The sequence below is a fragment of the Monomorium pharaonis genome, chromosome 4 (genome assembly GCF_013373865.1).
Source record: "Monomorium pharaonis isolate MP-MQ-018 chromosome 4, ASM1337386v2, whole genome shotgun sequence".
NCBI lineage: Eukaryota > Metazoa > Arthropoda > Insecta > Hymenoptera > Formicidae > Monomorium > Monomorium pharaonis.
Window position 1 is genome coordinate 18943261 of NC_050470.1, and position 25033 is coordinate 18968293.

The following is a 25033-nucleotide window of genomic DNA, read 5'->3' on the forward strand; positions in this document are numbered from 1 at the left end:
TTTGTATCAGAATATACTTAAGGTGCGATTTACACGAAGCGATAAATTCGCGAGTGAAAATTTTTCTAAACGCTCGTTTTTTATTCGTTAGTGTTTATAATGCTAAAGTCTCAGCATCTAGTGGTCACTGCAATAAAGTTAAACAGTCCAATTTTACCGCTTTTATCAAGAAAATAACTGATTTTTAGCATCAGATCAAAAAACGCTTCGTGTCAAGACGATACAAAGCAACAGACGAGTAGCGAATAATTCGGCATATTACGCATTCGTAAAATTGCTAACTCGTTGTTTTATTAAAACGCTGTCGACTTCATAATATTTATTAACAACGTGTAAATGATTTATACTAGCAAATTTTGTTGGTCAAACGATTACATTGCATTATTTCTGTATGTAAACATTTATAAATGTTTCTTTACTTAAGTTTTTTCACATTGTTTCCAAAAAACATTTTAATAAAAAATTTTATTTCTATTTTTTATAAATTCAAGAAAATATTTATAAGATATAAAGAAATAATGTACATGAATAAAAAATAAAAAATTTTGCTAGTTTTAAAAAGAATAAAACCATTATAATTTTTAATATTATTAATAATTTGTAATGCTAGAAGCAATTATATTGACTCCTATTATGTCTTTTTGTTTAGACGATAATTATTAGGCACATCAGCAAGAATAGCGTATATATGGAAACATTTATAATTCATGAAAATGATATTTCATAACATATTTTAATATACATGATTAAATTAAAAAAAAAAATATTTTAATTTGACTTATTTATTAAAAATTTTTGTTTTTTATACTCGATATTCTCTTCAAAAGAAAAAAATTGTTTTTTTTTCCAAAGAGATGTTTTACCCTCTAGAATCAAATTCCGCACATAAAAAAATATTTGTCTCTTTGATTTGTGTGTGTAACAGCATATTTCAAAAAGAATAAAATTCACGTCGAACACTTGTGACACTTCCGTTGTGAGTAATATAGTGAACGAAAGGGTGTTTAAAAATATAAAAGTGAGTGAGAGAACGTAGCACAAACGAGAATAATAGAGCGAGTAAGTGAGTAAAAGAGTGAGTGAGATAGCATGCATTGAAAAAAATGTTGACAAAAATATTAAGACTGATCGAGTGAGAGTGATAAAGCAAGCTAGAAAATGAAAGAATGAGAAAACTAAACGAGCAAACGAGTGAAAGAGCAAGTGAGACAGCGCATATTAAAGGAAATGTAAACAATATTGAGATTGAGCAAAGGAGAGCGAAATAATGAATAATAAAGACTTTACGTTGATTTAATAATTTTTCTTAAAATACTTTGAAAAAATAGTAATATCACTTATGTAAAGCAATAATTGTTATATAAATTAGATACTGTTGGATAAGTTTTAATTTGATACTAATGGATGTTACTGTTTTTGGTGTTTATCATTTTTTTTTAATCTTAAACATATGTACATGTTCTAAATGACTCTTGTCAAAAACTGTTTTGATTTAAATACAAAATGTGTGAAAAAAATTTTAAACTCTTTTTTTAAGTAAAAGGATTCATCTAATTTAATTACATTAAAAATTAAAATTTAATTCCCTGAGAGATATAATTTTATTGAGAATTAGAACTTAATAATCAACTGAATTTTATTTAATTAAGAATTACATTTCAATAATTATTACTTAAATTTATTTCAACCAAGAATTGAATTTTAATTCTGAATTAAATTTATTGTAATTGAGAATTAGGTTTTAATTTCCAATTATATATATTTTAATTAAAATTTTAATTTTAATTCTGAATTAAATTTTGTTGTAATTAAAAATTAAATTTTAATTCTTAATTAAATAGAATTTAATTGAGAATTAAATTATATTTTTCAATTAAATTTTGTTGTGATTAAAATTTAAATTTAATTCTCAATTAAATTTTGTTATAAATAAAAATTAAATTTTAATTCTTAATTAAATTTTGTTGTAATTGAAATTTAAATTTTCAATTAAATAAAATTTAAATTAAAATTAACCTTTAATTCTTTAATTTCATTGGAATTAATTGAAAGATTGAATTAATTATTTGCAATACTGCTTCTATTGTAAAAATACAGAATATTTTTTTAATTGTAGAAATGTCACTTATAAATTCATAATATAATAAAATTATAAATTAATATTTTTATTTATTATATTTATGAATTTATTCAGCAGTCAAATAGACCTCATTTTTTCAAATAAGAATCTTGGAAGATTTTTGTCAACATTTCCTTCAATGCATGCTATCTCACTCACTCTTTTACTCACTCACCCGCTCTACTATTCTCGCTTGTGCTTCGTTCACTCACTTTTGAATTTTCAAACACCCTCGCGTTCACTCTATTACTCACAAGGGAAGTGTCATAAGTGTTCGACGTCAATTTGATTCCCTTTGAAATATGCTGTCACACACACACAAATCAAAGAAACAAATATTTTTTTGTGTGGAATTTCATGCTAGTGGGTAAAACACCCCTTAAAAAAACGATTCTTTTTTCTTTCAAAAAAAATATCAAAGTATAAAAAACCAAAAATTTTAAATAAAAAATAAAAGTCAAATTAAAATGTCTTTTTTATTTAATCATATAATTAAAGTATGTTATAAAATATCATTTTCACGAATTATAAATGTTTCCGTATATATGCTATCTGTGTTAATGTGCCTAATAATTATAGTCTAAACAAAAAAACATAATAAAAATCAATATAATTAATTCTAGCATTACAAATTATTGAAAATATTAAGAATTATAATGGTTTTTTTATTCTCTTTAAAACTAGCAAAATTTTTTATTTCTTATTTATGTACGTTATTTCTTTGTCTCATATATTTTTTTAAAACTTTTCGTTTTTATGCTTTTACATTTTGTTTAATTACATAATAAGATTGTGATTTACATAATAATTTCTAAACGTTTATTAATAAAATAGTTCTTAAATATTTATACAATAAATTTATATATTTTGTACCATAATTTACATAATTTCTGAACGTTTATTAATAAAATAGTTCCTAAATATTTATACAATAAATTTATATATTTTGTACCATTTACTCATTGCAATAATGATACTCAACGAAGAAGCATTTTAAACATAATGACTTCACCACGAATATTTTACTACAGTTACATTATTGCAACCTCACATTCAAATAATAAAACAATATCTGAAAATCTTTTAGCGAAATTTTTCCAAATTCTAAATCCGTAAACATTAATGATTATATTTTTCCTGTAGTACTTTTGGAAAGTGTGTTTCAGTTACCTACCATACATTCTCAGTTGCTTACAGTTTTGTTTGCACACAAATTTTATAAAACTGTTCGATTGCCTACATGCCCAATTGCCTACATCTCGATTGCCTACAGATTCGTTTGCACACACAAAAATAATTAAGGTTCAAAAGTACGATTGCATACATGATATTATTTCGCTTATACACATTGCACACATGACATTATTACAGTCATACACATTGCACACATAATATTATTTCCCTCATACACATTGCACACATTATATTAACATGTTCATACACATTGCATACATGATATTATTGCGCATACACATTGCACACATAAGCTAAAGAAACAATATTAACACATTGCACACATGATATTAATACGTTCATACACATTGCACACATGATATTACACTCATACACATTGTACACATGACATTATTGCACATATGCACATTGCGCACATGATGTCATTGCGCTCATACACTCTGGAGGCACGATTCCAATAACTGGGACGCCTTGATTTGACGATGATTTCTGATATTTTTTATACTAAACAAAAAATTGTATAGATCTTATATTGCTAACTGCTTTAGTTTTCGAGATATACCATATTAAAAAAAAAAAAGGTAGGTAGACCTCGCTTTGCATGGAAAGTCGCAAACCCATGTAGAACAATACAAAGCGTGGAAACACACACACACACACACACACACACACACACACACGAGGGGGTGCAAGCGGAGGAGCTTCGCCCCCTCCCGCACCCGTCGGTAGGAGTGCCCTGGAAAGTTGCAAATCCATGTGGTACAGTACAAGCGTGGACGTCGGTTCAATCAGATTACTGCTTTAGTTAATGTTAGAATAAATTTATAAAATTTGATTGATGTCCGTTTTACACTGTGCGCATCTGGGATTCATTCCTTTGCTCTTGCTAAAGTGTATGAGCACAATGATATCATGTGTGCAATGTGCATATGCGCAATAATGTCATGTGTGCAATGTGTATGAACGTTTTAATATCATGTGTGCGATTATTATTGTTTCTTTAGCTTATGTGTGCAATAATGTCATATGTGCAATGTGTTTGTGCGCAATAATGTCATGTGTGCAATGTGCATGAGCGAAATAATATCATGTGTGCAATCGTACTTTTGTACCTTAATTATTTTCGTGTGTGCAAACAAAGCTGTAAGCAATCGGGCACCATTGCAAAATTTGTGTGCAAACAAAGCTGTAAACAACTGAGAATGTAAGCAAATGAGACCTCCCCTTTTTGGTATAATCATACAAAAAAAACATCGTTCTTCAGTTAAGAAAAGTATTTACTCATTTTATTTTATTTCGTTCAAGTAATAGTTTTCTTCAATCAAAAATATTTTCTTAATATTGGTTTTAAAGTATACTTCGACATAATTGTAAAAGTAAATTTTGCTTTTAATTTAAAAAAGACAAATATTGCAGCACTAAGAATATAATTTCTTCTTCCAAGTAAATAATTATTTCAGATAAGTAAAATTTATATTTGATTCAAATAACGGATAAACTTTTCTAAAGAAATTATGATATCTTAATTCAAATATACGCTTTTCTTCGTTGAACTCTGGATAGTAAGTAAACCAAATATTTGTTTGAAGTGAATATTCTTGTTTGAAGTATTACACTTACTAAGATTGAGAATGTTTTAAGTAAATGTGATACTTGCAGCAAGTTTACCGTAGATTTGCGGATGTCGAAAGAAACCATTTACTTAGAACAAGTAATATTTACTTAAAATTAGTAATTATTTTTCTGTGTGTAGTAATAATATATTTATCTAAAAGTGTCAAATCTAAAATGATATTGGTACAATGTCCGGTCCCTGAATCAATAAGAAAAACGTTATTAAAACCAAAGTTTGGAAAATAAACTTCTTCTAATCACGTTTAAAAATAATCTGTTAACCCTCTGCCTACACACCTTATTTTTCTCCCGACTCCTACACACAGGGGTTACGCTAATCCCAAAATTTCGTTGACTTATATCTCCAAATGTATTTAATCAATTTTAACTTTTTTTTTTTTAATTGAAAGGAAAAAATCTCAGAATTATGGTCTTCGCTGAAAAATCGAAGATATAAAAGAAAAAAGATTTTTTGAAAAGAATGAGAAAAGAACGAAAAATTTTTGTAAAAATTTGCCTTTTTTGAAACGCCCGTACTTATTAGAAAAAAAAGATAAAGTAATTAAAATGGTGATCAATGGAAAGATGAAAAGGTGAACTTTAAGAATCTATAGTCAGGGGGTCGATTCTGTAACTTTTATCGTGGTGAAAATGCGAGCCAATTCACAACTCTTGATTCCGTAACTTTCATCATAGTGTAAATGCGAGCCATCCCACGAGAATTTGTTCGACAAATTTCTTGTTGAATAGTAAAATTTGAGAGAAAAAACTGAAAGAGAGAACAAGAAAGAAACATCGTACGTGTCAGAATCGCGTTAATTTAAATAATAAAAACGATATGCCACCAAAATTAAATAAATTTTGATCAGTCTTATTGTTTTACGAGTGATGCTAATTTTCAACATTACATAAGAAAATTGGACAATAAATTGTATGATATAGTATTTATATTGTGCTCAGGTAGCTCAATTAAAGCAACAAAGTTTATGTACTCATTATGTTTGTATAAATTCTGGCCTTCAAATTAAAAAAAATTTTTTGTTATTTTATATGTGTTTTTATAACTGTGTTTGGCAAATGAGACCAACTATTTGTAATATATACATATAAAATTACCTATATTATTATCGCAATAAACATTTTGTAATCATTTTTTGTATGTATGAGCTGTAAAAAAATATATGATCAAGATTTAGTTTAATAAACATTAAAAGTATATTAATTTTTAAGAAATAAAATTAATTTTTACTTATGCATACATATACTGTATTAAAGTGTCAGGTATTAGTGATTATCGCGGAGTTATGATATGGGAAATAGAATTAGGAAATTAAAAAATTACTCGTTGAATATTTTTGAATATATTTCTTTGCGTACAATCTCTAACAAAACATTTATTCCCCACATTTCTAATCTAGTAACTTCGTATTTTCACTTCGACATTACCGAATCGCGTGAATAAAGTCATGTGAGATGAAAGTGCAAAAAATGAATAAATTCACTCGAATTACAGAATCAACCCTTAGATTTTTTATTCTATTCTAAAACTATTTATTTGGCTATAAAAATGTGATATTTTCCGATATTTTCCGCCACCAAAATAAGACCTAACGTAAAACTCACATTTTTTATATAAATAAATAATTAATAATGTTGTAAAAATTTATTGTTATTTTCTTTTTTGCAACTTTTTGCGAAGACGCTAGGAGCAGCGTTCCTAGCAATAATTTTTGCAACAAAAAGTTGCAAAAAATTTTTTAAATAATTTTCTACCTGTATTAATTGGGAATTTTCACGGACATATTATACATGTTTTTGTCGTGGTTTTTCGCGTAGAACGATTAGCGTGGTTTATTTTAGTCTAAAATAATTATTTGTTATTTTGTTTAAAACATTTGTTAAAAAAATGTTTTGCAACTTTTTGTTACAAAAATCATTGTTAGAAACGCTGCGAGAAACTGCGTTAACACTTTTTTAATATCATGACTCGTTTCGCTGTGAGATAAAATGGTTACATCCATGTAGAAATCATTTAAAATTATTTTGTAATAAATAGGTATTTACATAAATATATTATACATGTTTTTATCGTGGTTTTTGCGTAGAACAAATTAGCCTGATTTATTTGGTCTGGGATAATTATTTGTTAATTTATAACAAATTGTAAAAAATTTTGTCACTGATTTTTTGTTGAAAAAAATTATTGCTAAGAACGATGCCATAAACTGCGTTAACGCTTTTTCGACATCGCGATTCGTGTCACCACAGGACTTAAAGGATTAAAGTAACAAATAACACTTTATGTTCACTTATTTCTCACTAAATGATATTTTGTATTAAACTTTACAAAAAAACAGTTAAAATCATTTTTATGTAAAATTTGATTTTATCTAATATTGCAGTTTTGTAACGTTCCGTATTAAATGGGTACAAAATATCCGAGAGAAGAATTTTGATGTTTGCCCTTCAGCTCCAAAAGACACAGTGGCTCCATCAAGCGGTGGACAAATGCTTGAAATCTCAGCCCCCCCCGCATCCAGTTTTCCCACCCCGTTTAAAAATGGAGCGCATTTCAAAATTTGCCAATGTTACGCTAACCTCTTTGATATTCTGAGTTAAATATGAAACACAAGTCCTCAAACTGAAAGAAGCATTTCTTTCTTATTTTTTTAACTTTTATAGTTAAGATTTCTTGTAAAAACATTCCAATAATTCATTAAACAGTTTAAAAATTAAATATAAGAAAAGTAAAGTTACCAATTATTTCAACTCAAAAAATTAATCTAAATTATCAGATCTGGAAATAACAAAAAATTCTTTTACTTGAGTTTTTTTACTGAATTTTATTTGAGATACAAACAAAACAAAGTGTGAATATAAACGGATACAAATAACGTACAAATTGCACTATTAATTTTCTTTAATTTAATTAAGTGCCACATTCATATCGGTCCTCTGCCACACAAATACTGTAAATACCCACACAGCATGTAACATTGCTAAAATATTGTAACGTTTAGAAATGGTATAAAAACATTTCTTTAACATTTTAATTGTAACTTTACATCCAAATATTTCGAAAATATTTGCTTCGTGTTTTTATAAAATTGCAAATGCAATATTTTTGAAATTTTTTAGAAACATAGAAAAATTTGCTTTCATATTTGAATGTTTCTGTAATATTACAAAAGAAAAGTGGCAAATATAATCTTTCAAAAGTATTCCTAAGACATTATAAAAGTAACATTATATTTACATTGCATAAATAATATTTCCATAAAATATTAAACGCAATATTGTATTTAAAATATTTCTAATAAGTTTTTTTCAGAAAAAATGCATAAGTAATAAAAAATTAAATTACACTTAAAATAGCTACCATAAAAAAATTTTATTGTATTTGATATTTTTGTTTTTAAATAATATTTTTATAAACTGATCTATACTTTTGTCAAAATATTACACATATATCTTCGGCAGATAATAGTGACCTGTTTTGAAAATAATTTTATAACGTGTTTTTTAACTTAAACTTAATTTGTTATGTGTATCAATGTTATATGTAATCATATAACATAATTTTAACTAGCTTCATCATAAGAACAGTCAAAAACATATATTTTTATTAATTATTCCATATATTACTTCGCATACGTAAAAATCAGTAAAAAACCGTAAATTTATATTTATAAATTTATTATTTAACTAGACATGTTACATCTTCCTGATATCTATTGAACTAATCTATAACAAATATGTATCCGTAAACATAAAGTATTCATCATGGATCATCACAAAATGTTAGTCCACATACGATCTTCGAAGTCAAGCAACGTCAATGGCGGCTAACAATTGGATGGATGACCGTTTTTCCGATTGTAGAAATTAAGCTATAATAAATGTAACTATGGTTCGGGTGGTCGCGATATGTGTAATGCACCATTGCGGTGGAAGATTTGTGCGGTGGAAAATATGTGGGTATAAGCTAGACCAGACATGTACCCGAAATATTTTCTAAAATATTTCTGTAATATTTTACGTTGATGTGTTTCAGAAATATTATCGAAATATTGCAGAAACCTTTCAGCAAAATTGCATTTAAAATGATCACAAACATTGAAACATTGCAGAAATGTTGCAAAAACGGTCATGAAATATTTCTGTGATATTGCTGTAGAAGTGTAATACTTCAAATAAAATGTTTCAAAAATATTACATGCCAAGTGGGTAATTATGTTGCAAAAAAATAACACCTCAGCCAAGGATAGAATCTGGGATCTTCCGACTTTCCAGGACAAGCGTTTTAATCATTACAACACCTAAAGCATTGTTTGTATTTTCGAATATTCCTATTCTTAATATCTAATGCTTTATAAGCTTTTGAGATCTGTATGTATCCAACTGATTGTCGATATTTTGTATGAAAAATAAAAAAATTTTATTAGAAAATAAAATTTAAATAATTTAAGGATGTATCGGACTGAAGTTCAAAATAGTACAAAGTTGCTAAAAATTTGTGAAATTGTTCTTTTAGTTTCCCTAATGTACTGTAAAAAATTGAAAACGCATCCACTAAACGGTTGCTGAGTTATAACTATTTTAATTTTCACTGATTTTACATGGTATCCTTTTCTATCTTATGGAAAAAAACGATCTTGACGGATAAAACAACTAAAAAAATATAGAAGAAATAGTACCAGTGTTTTGAATTTTTTGTACATCTAGTATATGAATAGAAGAAAATATCTGCCAAGTTTCAATTGTCTTCACTACACCGTTTTAAAGAAATAAAATATAACTTGAGAAAATTGTGCATTTTCACTGTCAAAAGTTTAAACTCATAAGTGAAAAAAATCGCAAATACGTGAAAAATACCTTTGTAAGAGTAAAAATAAGACTCCAACTATTGTTCAAGTTTCTTACATCTAAATTTACTATGCGTTAGGCGTAGATATTTAAGTATTTCAAATTTCATGCACTTTTGTCTAAGATTGTATGTCCGATGCACCCTTAAAGTAAAAAGTTTCAAGTGACAATAAAATTCCACAAAAATCCACGATTTTTAAGAATAAAAACATTGAAAATAAAAAAATGTACGTTTTCACAATAGTACACATCCTGAATATTTAAAAATTATATAACTTTATTATTATTTTAAAATAAGAATTTCAAAACACTAATTCGTAAACATGAAGTAGAAACTACACAAATAGATCAAATATTTCCATAAAATATTCATGGTATAACCTCTTATAAGTTAGCGGAACCAAATGAGCAGAATCAATTGTTAATATTATTATTTGTTGATTATTTGTTGCTCTCGAAAAATTGCGAAAGAAAAAAATTTGTTGCTAGTTGTTGAGTTTTTTTTTAAAATCAATGTTTCGCTAAAGGAAGATTAAGTTAGCGGAACAATATATAAAAAATAATAAAATTATACGTAATAATATGGGGATTTTTTGCTAATTTGTTGCCAAAGAGATATTTAATTTATTGCCCCCAAAATTAATTTAAACAATAGATAAAAACAATAAACATGCAATATAATAAAAATAAATTCTAAAAAATTTGTTGCTCATTTAAATTTGATACTGGTGCATCATGTGAACTTGTTGCTCTCGAAATATGCAAGTTTTGCAATTGTTGCTTGCAAGTTACATGCAAACAATAACGATAATGTGGTCAGCGTGCTCATTGTAAGAGTAAACTATGAGAAAAAAATGTGTTACTTGTTTAAATTTGATACTGAGACTGAATTTGTTGCTCTCAAAATTTGCAATTGTTGCTTGCAATTAAAATTTAAACAATACTAAGAAACCGATCAGCGTGCAAAATTACAGGAGTAAATTATAAGAAAAAATTTTGTTACTTGTTTAAAATTGATACTGGGACATCGTCTGTATTTGTTGCTCTCGAAATATTCAAGTTTGCAATTGTTGCTTGCAATTAATATTTAAACAATAGCGAGAAACCGATCAGCGTGCACATTGCAAGAGTAGACTATGAGAAAAAAATTTGTTGCTCGTATACAATGAAACGGCTCAAATTGAAAGATATCAAATTAATATTTCTTAATAAGCAAGATAAAAAAAACATGAATATGATGGAACGTATATACGCCAAACGCGCGCCCGCGCGCGCATGAACGTATAACGTAGATACGATGACAAACACGAAGAACATAAATGTGTGTGTGTGTGTGTGTGTGTGGCGCGCGCGCGCGTGCGTGCGTGCGTGCGTGCGTGCGTGTGAAACATAAATATGTTAGAGGGAGATCACAAGACACATATAATGGAGAATACGGAATAAATATAGATAAATTATCACTAAGCTTAAGACACATTTATTTAAATTTTCACATATAATTTTTTTCAATATTTAAAAAAAATGTTGAATTTCAATTATCAGTTATTATATTTTTATTTAATATCTTAATGCACTAATCAATTAATTCGAACATTATCAAGCTACTTAAACTAAAAATTTTTTATCATCTGCCTGAACATGTAAAACTATGTGAAAGGGAAATCCAACTTTACAAAAATTAAAAATTAATACACAACTCGTTTATATTTCGCTTGTACCCGTTTGCACCACCCTTTATTTCGTTTGTATCTCAAAGAATAAACAAATACAAAGTAGTTAAAAATTGACCCTCACCTCACCTCTACGAATTAGGGCTTTAAAATTCTTATTTTAAAATAATACTAATAAAGTAATATAATTTTTAAATATCCAGGATGTGTACTATTGTAAAAATGTATATTTTTTTATTTTCAATATTTTTATTTTTAAAAATCGTGGATTTTTGTGGAATTTTATTGTCACTTGAAGAAACTTTTGGAATTTTTACTTTAAATTTAAATTTTTTTCTAATAAAATTATTTTTTTATTTTTGATACCAAATATTGACAATCAACTAGATACATACAGATCTCAAAAGCTTATTTTTAAAAATAAGTTTTTTCTTGAAGTTCTAAATGCAAGAGTTCTAGAGTTCTTTATTAATTTAAAAAATAGCTCTGGCAAATTAAGTTAAAAAATCGATAATTTAATTTTGGGGATGCTAACTTCACAAAATAAAAAGTCTAAATCGACGATAACTTTAAAATTATTAAAAATAATTAAATTTGTTATAAGGATTTTTTGTAGAACTTTTGAGGTACCATCCAGAGCTTTTAATATAATTGCCAAAACTACATGTTTTTCCGGAGTGCTAATTTCACAAAACAAAATCTTTAAATAAGCGACAACTTTGTAAATATTAAAAATAAATAATTTTGTCATTAGAATTTCTGATAGAACTCTTAAGGTGCTATCTAGAATTCCGAGAAAATAGTCGTAATTGCCAAAAAATTTTCCGTCGGGACTTGAAAAATTTTCGATCCGACATGAAAAATCGCGAGAACTGTTTAAATATCGGCTTTAACGCTTTGAGTATTAAGAGATATCTTTAGAACTCTTAAGGTGCTATACAGAACTTCGATCAAATCACCGGAATTGCGAAAAAATGTTTTATCCGTCGAAACATGGAAAATTTTCGATCCGGTATATGAATAACCGCGAAAACTTTTTAAATATCTGTTCTAACGCTGCGAGCATTAAGAAATATCTTTAAAACTTTTAAGGTGCTACTCAGAACTGTCAACAGAACTACAGAAACTTCAAAAAAAATTTTATCCATCGGAACTTAGAAATTTTTCGATCTGACGTACAAAAAATCGCGAGAACTTTTAACTATCGGTTTTAGCGCTTCGAACATTAAGAGATATTATGAGAACTTTTGAGATGCTACTAAGAACTTCCAACAAAATTGCCGGAAATTCAAAAAATTTTATTCAAAAGTTCTCGTGACTTTTCATATGTTGGATCAAAAATTTTCTAAGTCCCGACGGATGTGAAATTTTTTCGCAATTTCGGCAGTTTGATCAAAATTCTGTATAGCATCTCAAAAGTTCTAAAAATATATCTTAATACTGGAAGCACTAAAACCGATATTTAAAAAGTTCTCGCGATTTTTTTTTTATGTCGGATTAAAAAATTTCAAAGTTCCAATAGAAAAAATTTTTTTTTAAGTTCCGGCAGTTCTGTTAGAAGTTCTGAATAACACCTAAAGAGTTTTAAAGATATCTTTCAATGTTCAAAACACTAAAACCAATATTTAAAAAGTTCTTGCGACTTCATATGTCGGATCCAAAATTTCCCAACAAATTAAAAATTTTTTGACAATTCTGGCTATTTGATCGGAGTTCTGGAAAACACCTCAAGAGTTATTAAAAAGGAGCTATTAAAAATCCTAATAACAAAATTATTAATTTTTAATATTTGCAAAGTTGTCGCTAATTTAAAGATTTTGTTTTGTAAAATTGGCAGTCCAGAAAAACAATTTTTAGTTTTGGTAATTTTATTAAGAGTTCAAGATAGCACCTCAATAATTCTACAAAAAATGACAAATTTAATTATTTTTAATAGTTTTAAAGTTATCACTAATTTAGATATCATTTTGTGAAGTTAACATCCCCAAAATTAAATTATCAATTTTTTAACTTAATTTGCCAGAACTATTTTTTAAATTAATAGAAAATTCTAGAACTCTGGGGTGCATTTAAGACTCCAAGAAAAAATTAATTTCTTTTTTAAATAAGGTACAAACTTTACAGAGGTCCAAACCCCACTTTAAGATATTCTAATTTCATTAATGCCATTCGATAGAGAATTGTTTGTATCCGTTTGTACCATTTTTTATTTCGTTTAAACCTCAACTAGTTCGGAATTGCGCTGTTTTTTATTTTTCACTATAAGGCAAAAGTAGCACATCAGTCATTTTTTCAGATATCGAAAAACATCCAACGACATTCGACCCAAAATTGTTTGTACCCATTGTACCATTTTTCGTTTTTTGTGTTCTCTCTCCTCCCCCTCCCTTCCTCTCTCTCCTCCTATGTATCTACTTCCTTTTTCCTTTTATATAACAATTTCTTTTTAGATTCACTACAAATCTCATTCTAAATCTTGAAACAATGTAGCGACATCTGTAACTTAAAAAAAATTATATATATTTTAAAAAAGTATTTTAATAAATTTATACTATATTTTTTAAAAAAGATTACAATTATAAAATATTTATAATAAAATAAAATACGATATTTAAAATTTTGAAATAAATAGGATAGGTGCCCCTTAAACTAGCTGCTATCACTTTTAGTCTTTTAAAAAATTAATGTTTTATTTTTTTTGTTTTAATAAGTCTTATTTATGATTTAAAATTTTTCCTCATAAACTAAATTTTTTTACTTGAAATATTAAAAAATCTTTAAATAATAATAAAATTAAAAAGGAAATATAATATTAATTTCCTTGTAGTTACTGTGGGTCTAAAAATGCCAATTTATAATTACTATGCTGTAGATACTGGATATCCATACTGTGATTACTGTGCCACAGAAACAATGGTTAATGCTAGTTTCTGTGCTTGAGATACTGTATACCTTCGTAAAAACTGTGCTATTAATTATTAACAGCGGTACGAGGATTACGTTTAAGGTTAACTTGTTGCCGCGAGGGGGCACAGTAATTGCAAACTAACGCGTAGATTAAGCTTAAATATTGTGCACAGTAATAGATACTTGAATTGTAATTTATTTACTAAATTAAATAAATATAAATAAAAATATAATAGAGAGAAAGAGAAAAAGGATCTTCTTCTCTCTTTTTCTCTTTCTTTATTTCCTGTTCCTATTGCCTGTTGCCTGGCATTGTGTTTAGGCCTTAACCGATCGAAGTTGTATCACTTACCCCATATATTATACTATACCATTAAACTTACAAAAAATTATATTTATAAAATAAAAAGACATTCATAAGTTATATTGGAAAAGATTGTAAAATTTTAAAGATATTTAAATAAAATACATATATAGACATACATATTGTATAAACATTATTGCACAATGTTATTTTCTATTCTATTAATGCCTGATATTTCTCATTTCTTTTCTCTTACACTCTCTCTTTCTCCTTTTTGCAAAAGTCGCTGTTTCTCTTTCTAATTTCTTCTGTCTTGTCCCCCCCCCCTCCTCTCTCTCCTTCTCTCCCTTCCTTCTTTCTACAAAAGTCGCTACGAAACAACGCGTTTATCGACTCGCACGCATCATTCTTTGTTACCTTATCTCATTTGACAACCAACAACCAATCAACACCACGGAAAAGTGAAAAAAAAATCAATAACACGCCTTTTTAAAAAGTGGATTACTTTTTAATATTAAACTGTTATGTTCAATAATGTTCTGTATACATTATGAAATAGTATATTATGATATAATAAACTAAACTATCTTAACGTTAAGTTGGGCCCCTCTCACATAAAAAACCAATATATAGAATATTGCAAATAAAAAAACAAATATGCTGGAATTAAGTGCTAATTAGATGCTCTTAGAAACTACAAAAACATTACTAAAATCAATTTTTTTATTAAATTCATAATCTTATACGTAACATTTATTAAGAATAAAGCTGCATTAAAGAAAAGGTCCAATGAATAAAAATACTTGTTTCTCAGAATACTCGTCTTTAAAGGCATTGTCGATATTTCTTGTCGCTAATTCTTTAATGTTATTTAATTTTTGTATGTTTGAGGTGCGCATAACGCTAAAGTGCGAGTTTTCACAAAACCGATGTAAACTTTGCACCCAAATAAATTTAAAAAAAAACTCAACACAGTTCGCTTGTACCTCGTTTGTACCGCACTTTATTTCGTTTCTACCTCAAAGAATAAAAGAATACAGATTAATTAAAAATGGTCAGCACCCAACCTTAAGATATCTCAATTTCACTAATGCCACTCAATAGAAAATCGTTTGTAACTTTCCATATTACTTTTTATTTTCATTGTACCTCAATTGGAACAAAAATACCAACATTTTTTAGTTTTTTGATGTAGTGCTAAAACAGTATATCCACTACTTTTTGAGATATCAAAAAGCGATCAAAAAGACTTGATAAGAAATTACTTGTATTCGTCTTTGTACGTCAACGAAACCGAAAGTACAGCCCTTTCCAGGTTTCGAAACAATGCCAATACGAAATCTCGGCTGTCATTTAAAAATAATTTTGAGAATACAAATTCGTCCTTTGTCATTTAGAAATTTGTTTCTGGCAACTTGAAATTCCTATTATATCGTCTAAAAATTACTAAATTTAATGTGATAAAATTAAGTGTTTCTATTTAATCACTATCTCATTTTTTTTCACGTAACATTTAGCTTTAATTTGCGCCAACTTTAATCAAACTTTAAATTTTATCCATTGGTTCGCAAGTAATAATTTTTTAAAGAAAACAAGTAGTAATATGCGTTTTTTCAACAAATAATTCTTATAAAAAAATATTTAAACAAATAATTTCTAAATTATTTTTACATTGATTTGTAGTCGAATGTATAAAGATATTGTAAACATTTTTGTAAATTTTTTAAAACTATTAAAAACGGTAAAATTGCACTAAACATGAAATAATCCCTGGTTAAGCGGATTAGAATTAAAAGTTCAAAATATTATTCTAAAAACTCTAGCTATGTGAACCTGGCACCCGACTTTAAAGAAAAAAAATTTTTTACGGAAAATGGTAGCATTTCGTTTGTAGTTGTTTGTAGTAACAATAATTTTGTTTGTAGTTTCATCCATTAAAAAATAAAAATTTATTTAAAATAACTAGTACCCGACATTGAGATATCTCAAATCGGGTTGCGGGGTTTTCTTTAAAATCGTTTGTAGTTGTTTGTAGTGATTTTGCTTTCGTTTCTAGTTGAATCGTTCTCAAAAATTGTTGAATTTCTATATTTGTAATTTGTTTAAATGTTAATAACTTTTCAACAATTCAACTACAAACAAAAGCAAAATCACTACAAACAACTACAAACGATTCTAAAGAAAACCCCGCAAGCCGATTTGAGATATCTCAATGTCAAGTGCTAGTCATTAAAAAAAATTTTTTATTTTTTAATGGCTAAAACTACAAACAAAATTATTGTTACTACAAACAACTACAAACGAAATTCTACCATTTTCCGTAAAAATTTTTTTTTTCTTCAAAGTTGGATGCCAGGTTCACATAACTAAAAACTCTTTCTTGTAAATAACTTTGATACTACGCTATTCGTTACTTTCTTAACTCTGCATTTCTTTATACATGTCAAACAAGAATTTCAGGTTGCAAAAAAATAATAGTTGCAATCCTCTAAATCAATATAAACAAATAATGATATTTTGATGTGATTACAATCCACTCACTTATTTACAAGTACTGAAATGAAATGAAGACAAGTACATTGGTATCAAAGAAACAGAAAAAAGCAATAATTGGGGCAGTGAAGAGAAGTATGCGAGCAGAATAAAAATGTATATACTCATTCTCTCTTTAAGAGCTTCTTCTTTTCCATATTAACATAATATATGTGCACGCACGCGCACATTTGAAGAGTCAGAGAAAGAGAGGAGAAAGAAAGAGAAGGAAAGAGAAAAAAGAAAAGTGAGGAGATAAAGAGTAAGAGACGAGGAAAGCGGGAAAGAGAAGGAAAGCGAAAGAATGAGTGAGAGACGGACAGAAAGAAGAAAAAGAAAAAAAAAAGAAAAAATAAGAGAGAAAGAGGTATGCAAAATAATGAAAAGAATCAATTGGTGTAATTGTACAGTAAACATATGGCGGTATTGTAAAAAAAAAAAAAAAAACAATTGCATTTCAAAAAAGTTTGCAATTTGCAATGTATAATTACATTTTTACAAAAGTTTTCTTTACATCATTCAATTTATTTCATTTTCTATATAAAAGTATTAAAATACAATTATCAAAAAAATTAACAATTGACAAAATATTTTATAATTTATAATATAATGTGTTAACATTAAGTGTATTAAACGATTTATAAATTTTTAAGGTAAATGTCTAGAATAAGTACTGGTGAAAAAAAATCTTTTTTTTTTCGATACCAATTAACGAAACTACTATAAAACTGAAATGCTTTTAGAGAGGGGCAATTTGATTTTCATGGCGAAAACCATGAAAAAACCATAAAAATCATGGTTCTTTTCCATTTACTTCCATAAATAATGGAAATTTCAAAAAATACTTCAAATAAAAGTTGTAGATCTCATCGAAATACATATTTTATGTCCTATTGATTTTTGCCATAAAAATAATAGATTTTCAGAAAAACAACGTTAAATGTTCAAAACTTCATATAACTCATTTGAAACAATTCGAGTTTTTATTAGTTAATTTTATTAGCTAATATTGAAAGGAGGTATGGGGAAAAGGCAAAGCCTCGCAAAATGTCCATACGTTTTTTGTACCATTGTGTTTTTGACTTTCCGTGCGAAGCGAGGTCACGCATATCCCCCCACCCCACTCCCGGTTACAGAGCGAAACGACGCGTCGACGTCCACGCTTATACCGTACCACATGAGTTTGCGACTTCAAATTTGATATTGTAACTAAATATATAGTTTTAAAAAAGCCGCTTTTTTCATATCACTAGGAAAAAAACCAGGAAAAAATCGTTTTTTTTTTTTCCGAAAAATTGGTTTTTTGGGAAAAGGCAAAGCCTCGCAAAATGTCCATACGTTTTTTGTACCATTGTGTTTTTGACTTTCCCGAAAAATTGTTTTTTTTTGGGGGGGGGGGGAATTACTCTTGGCTGTATTATATGCGAACAGAAATGCCTGGCTATACTAACTACACTAATTCCGAGAAGTTTCTGAGTGTATCTTTTCTCTTTCTACATGTTTTCGTATTGGAAAAAACACTCTGAACTAGCGCAGTTAGGGTGCGTTCGGGGAGACGCTATTAGCGCTATCAGCATCAGTTTATCCTTGTTTCACTTTTAATGAGTAATGAAGATGGACTGATGCTGGTAGCGCTAATAGCGTCTCCCCGAACGCACTCTTAGTGTAGCCATACGTTATTATTTGCGAGTGTTACGTTGCGCAAAGAATATGATAGCATCTCAAATATATCAGTAAGTGGTTTATGTTGACTACAAATTAAAACTAATTTTAAAAACTTTTATATACATATATAAACTTTTAATCATTCTCCTTACACACACATGCGCGCGCGCGTGTTGTATTTATAATACTAGTTTTATAAAAACATTAATTCTTAGAACTGCGAATAAGGTGTAAGTTTTTAAAAAAATTATAATTTATTTTATTTAAAAAATTTTATGTTTTAATCTGCTTAAAATGTAAATGCTTTTATTTTTATTTCATAAAGTTTATATATAATATGCTTTTTGTTTAAATTATAAGTTACAATTTAATTTGAAAATAAAATATATTTTAGTAAAAAATATATGAATTATTTAAAATTATATTAATTCTGATTTTATTTACTGTGATTTGATGTTTCCCTTTTAAAATTATTTTTTTTTAATTCATGACCTTTATATGATTAAAAAATTAAATTTTCCAATAATTCTGCCATTTATTAAAATTTACTTAAATCATCTATTTTTTTTATAAATAAGTTCATTATATGTTCCCTTTCAAGTCAACTTTTATTTTTTTAGAAGTGTTTTTCAAGATACTTGAAATGGGCAATTAAGATGGAATTAATTATATATTTTTATTCAAAAAAAGGATTTTGGGTTTTCGAATGCATGCCGCATCCTGGTACAGTGTTGTGCCGATGTTTCGCAAACGTATATTATTAAGGCTGTATATTACTTTAGTTATATATAGCTGTATATTGTTATAAGTTGTATATTACTACAGATACACAGTAATACACGCACGTGTGCATGCATGGTGTGTATGTGTGTGTGTGGGGGGGGGTGTCATACATATCATGTATAATTACACTAGCAGATCCTGATGTTGATAATTAGAGTGGAGTGGGCTTAATAAAATTTCTCATCAAACATTGTATATCTAATATCAGACAGTTTGAAAACAGTGAATCTTATGCATAAGGCCTGTATCATTTTACTTAAATTACAGAATGTTTACTAGGTTTACCTAAAAAAATATGTAAAACTTGTAATTTTTAGACAATTATTCCACCATAAATTTCAAAAAAAATTTAATAAGATTTTTAGAATGTTACTTTTAAATTGAAATTCTTATTTTTTTTGACAAAATTATTTCTTCTCTTTTTTTTATAATGCAAAATGTTGACGATCAGTTAAAAATAAGTATACAAATCCACACATATTCTTGTATAATTTGTAAGTTTTTATTTAAAAAATAGAGTGATTACAGAAAGTTCAATATACAACAGAAAAGAATATACTAATACTATACTAAATGATCATTGTTTAGTTACACAAGTCAAGATAAGTGTTATTCTTCATTGTTCATTCAATATTAAAAGATAGAATGATATTTGTGTCAACTTATATCGCTAAATGGAAAGCCATCCACTATAACAAACCTTCGTTACACTGTTCTATAGATTTCATAGCTTCAATTATTGAAAAGAATGTAACTTTATTGAATCCATTTTTGTACTTCTCATATTTAGTTTATTTTTATATAGTTTATTCAACTCAAATTTCTTTTGAAATTGCATTGCAAATTTCTATAATCGTACTTGGAATTTTGAATAAAAATACTTGGAAAATTAGAAAAAATCTCAGAGAATTTTTTATAAGATTTGAGTAAACACCTGAGATTTACATTGCCACAAGAGATGACTATTATTAACTGATATTTATTTTCACTGTGTTATATATTTTCAATATATCCAAAGTTAATTCTTATTCAAAAAGAATGTTTTAATCATTTTTTAAACATTGCGTTTACAAAGAAGGCATACAGTAGCATTTCATTTATACAAGGGAGAAAGTAAATTTCATAATTTTTTTAAGTAGATAACACAGTTATCGAAAAAATATACATGTAGAGAAACAGTAAGAAGCGATGTGGAAAGAGAAATCAATACACATATCTTTTGGTACGGCAAGGAAGAAAGTGCATGCAAGTGTAGACATGCACGAGGTAAAGAAGTGCGGAGTTCTTGGCCGCTTGTACGCATGCAATACTGATGCCATCACCATATTTCAAAACCCATATACTACATATAGGGTACACGAAGCGCGCCACTGCTTCGCTGGCGCGCGCGCATGCAGGAAGAAGCCATGATTGTGCGTACACTGCACTAACCTGTCGGAAGCGACTCTCCTGTAATATCCCACCTGGCGTCCTAACACCCGAAGTTGCTTGAGATTGAGTAATTTCACACAGCACGCAGCCGCACTCCGTTCACAAAATATTCACACTCTGCTTCTCTCTCTCTTTCCTTCACTCTCTATTCCTTTATCTTTTTTTTTCTTTTTTTCTACCTCGTCTTTTCTCTGCGTTCACGCGCTCTCCTCTTTCTCTTCGGTCACTTTCTTTCACGTGATCTTCCTAAGTCTTCCTTGAAAATACATGTACTCTCGCGTCCTCGTTAGTTCTACAAAATACGCGCGGCGGTGACGGCGTCCGTCTACCGGGTGACCGCCGCGGTCAACACGGTGTACAAAATCACGCAAATATACTGACCACTAGGCACACTGCAATTCCTGTACAACCGTAAAAAATAAATCTTACACGATTCGGATCGTATACGAGAGGAGTTTTCACGTTTCGTGTTTCACTATTTCTGATTCAACTCGGATAATAACGCACACAAATTCTCACTACCTATGCTCTGGACTGCTGTTCCTCGCTGAAGGAAAATGGCGGCCCCCGGCCGCCCGAATAACTGGCGCGCGCCACTCAATGTTTGTCGTCACCGGCCGAATGTAACCGAACGCGGCCGAGCGTATCCGAATCTTATTGGCCGAACAACGCACGCGTCAATTCACACTACGTTTAAGGGCCATCTACAATGGAGTGTTTTAACCATAGACAGAGGCTGTGTTACAAAATTGTTGTCAGTACTAAAAATCTATAGGCCGGTATTCATAGTCAAATCTTATTTCAAGATCGTCTAAAGCAATGGCTTAGTTTACATCGTGCATTTGATACGCGTATCAGGTACCATATTCGTATCAAATTCGTACTAAATATTTAGTACGCACGATGTAAACGCTGCCGGATCAATTTGGTACGAGCGTATCAAGTAGGAGTATCGTACTAAACTGATACGCGTACCAAGTGATACAAATGTCGATGTAAACGCATAAAACGCATTTTAGAGAGAATTTAGCAATTGAGCATAACCTCAGTGCTAAAATCTAAAAACCGGTGTGAAAATGTCTTAGTAGGAGACATCAACATGAATTAAATTTGTATTATATTTTTCACAGTACATGCTTAGTACATTCGATGTAAACGCGCCCGTACTAAGGCTTTGGTGCGCACCAAACTTAATACGCGTACTAAGGTTTTGACGATGTAAACTAAGCCAATGTCTTAAGATGCTAATACGGCTCTGTGATTGGTTGATGGCATCTTAAGACAGTACTTAAGATGATCTTAAATATAAGATCCGACTATGAATACCGGCCATAGTGTACGTAACAGAAACTATAAATTTTCAGTACTGACAACAATTTTGAAACACAGCCATAATAAGTATAGACCGAGCATTCCGCTGTATAAGCGTTGATGCATACGAAAAGAAAGAGAAAAGATGTATGAAGAATCTCTTTCTCTTTTTAATGCTGGAGAAGTGGCGAGCACTTCTCCTCATCTCTTCGTGTCGATCCATCGTTTCCCCTGTCAGGCTTTCCCTACTACGATAATATCAGAGAGAGAAAGAGATTCTTCATATATCTTTTCTCTTTCTTTTCGTATATGCATCAACGCTTATGCTAAAACTCCATGTCTGCGGTGAGCTCTGGCAAACGCATGCGGTGACCAATCAGAATTCAAACGCTTGCTGTGACTTGCCGGAACCCGACCTGCACCTGATTGCTGATTGGTCACCGCATGCGTTTGCCGAAGCTCACCGCAGACATGGAGTTTTAGCATTAGCATTACAGCGGAATGCTCGGTCTATACTTCAGGCCCTCACACATGAATTGACATAACCATAACGTAAGGTTTTGACGCGTCGGATTGGGCGACCATAACCGTAACCGGCTAATTCAAGTACGTGATTGGTCGAAACCTTACTGTTACAGTTATGTCAATTCATGTGTGAGGGCCTTTAGGCTGCGTTTCGATATTCACTGTCAGTACTGAAATTCTACAGTGTATGTGACGTAAACTATAGATTTTCAGTACTGGCAGTGAATATCGAAACGCAGCCTTAAGGCCCTCGCACATGAATTTCCGTAACCATAAGCATAAAACGTAACGTAAGAATTAGCCAATGGAATCAGAAGATAGAACAATTCAACCAATCATAGAATATCCATAAGATATTATCCGTAAAGGCCCTCACACATGAATTGACATAACCGTAACAGTAAGGTTTTGACGCGTCGGATTGGGCGACCATAACCGTAATCTGCCGTAACCGGCTAATTCAAGTACGTGATTAGTCGAAATCTTACTGTACGGTTATGTCAATTAGGGGGCCTTAAAAGCCTTCACACATGAATTGACATAACCGTAACAGTAAGGTTTCGACCAATCACGTACTTGAATTAGCCGGTTACGGCAGGTTACGGTTAAGCTGGTCACACACACTTTCCGTAGAACGTAACAGTAAGATTTCGACATGTTGGATTGGGCGACCGTAACAGTAAGCGACTAAATCAAGTACGTGATTGGTCAAAACCTTACTGTTACGTTCTACGGAAAGTGTGTGTGACCCGCTTTATGGTCGCCCAATCCGACGCGTCAAAACCTTACGTTATGGTTATGTCAATTCATGTGTGAGGGCCTTAACAGTAAACATAAAATATAATTTGACCTATTATAAATGACTTTTAGAAGATAAAAGAAATAGAAAAAGAAATATATAAATAGTTGTGAAATGTTTTATTTATATTTTACAAAATATTAAAAGATTATTAATATATAAAGATATACCTATATAAATATTCCAGCAAACACAAAGTTACATGTAACGTGCTTGTTAGTTGTAATTTCCCACTCAATAATATAATTGCAATATAACACACGTGTTATATTACAATTACATTGTTGAGTGGGAAATTACAACTAACAGGTACGTTACATGTAACTTGGTGTTTGGTGGGATAGTTTATAATATAAAAGAGAGTTTAGCCTTGAAACCTGGACGGGTCAAGGCGCGAAGAAAAGTTTTAGGTTTTAGGTTTTAGGTTAGATTAGGTTAAAAAGAAAAAGAAGACATAGAAAAAATTAATGATGATTTATCGTATGGATAAAAATAACTTCGCACTAAATCGATTAATAAGGAGTCTCCTGGATTAAATATGATATTGATATCCTCATTATTTTCATTTTGTAATGCAATATGTTAACTTCATCATTATTTGAAAATGTTTTTGCATATTCATGTTCCACTTTTATTCGCAGATACTGATAAGTAGCTATAACAATAGTTTAAAAAAATGAAAAAATATATAGATTGTTACATAATATATAATATGTATTTTATAACGCATATGTATATATAAGTGTGTATGCATGCGCACGTGTATATGTATGTGTATGCTTTTATAAACAATAAAAATATTACTAAAATTGGAATTCTTAACGCTTGTAAAATCTTGTTATTTTGTAATTTTTGAAAGGCTTTGTAGAAAGAAGAGAATATCTTTGTCGTTTCTTTAAAAATTGTGCTAACCCTCCCAGTAGTATTAAATCATAGTAAAGCAGATAATAAAAATTTAAAGGAACGTATACAATTAATAAGGTAATTATTTAGAATACGGACTTCACTTCCAATATCGATTTAAATTATGCTCAATCGACGCGTTTTGACAAGAAATGAAAGAATCTGACAAAAAATGCGGCAGTCTGTCTTGTGAAACGAGATATTAATCGTTAAAGTTGACGACTTGACACTTGACAGGTCAACCTGTCATACTGACAAAATAAATTCAACCAAAAGCATAAACAGTTCAATGCAAAGTATTATTCTTTGCTTTAACCAAAATATATTGTACTTTTTTGTATTTATACTTGGTTAAAGCAGAAAATATATTCTCTGTTTTAACCAAAACTACAAACAGTTATAACTAAAGT

The 25033-nt window shown here is 29.2% G+C and overlaps 1 protein-coding gene across 12 annotated transcripts in view; it reads right to left on the reverse strand.

Moving 5' to 3' along the window:
• LOC105835119 (C-terminal-binding protein) overlaps positions 1-21872 on the reverse strand; it is a 230170-nt gene extending 208298 nt beyond the window's left edge. For 4 of the 12 annotated variants that reach the window (XM_036285585.1, XM_036285584.1, XM_036285586.1 and 1 more), the window contains exon 1: positions 21086-21859. The gene's annotated coding sequence lies outside the window, so the exon portion shown is untranslated. Of the gene's footprint in view, positions 1-21085 lie in introns of all 12 variants that reach the window. The other 8 variants (XM_036285588.1, XM_036285583.1, XM_036285577.1 and 5 more) reach the window with 7 other exon arrangements.
• Positions 21873-25033: the final 3161 nt, after the last annotated feature.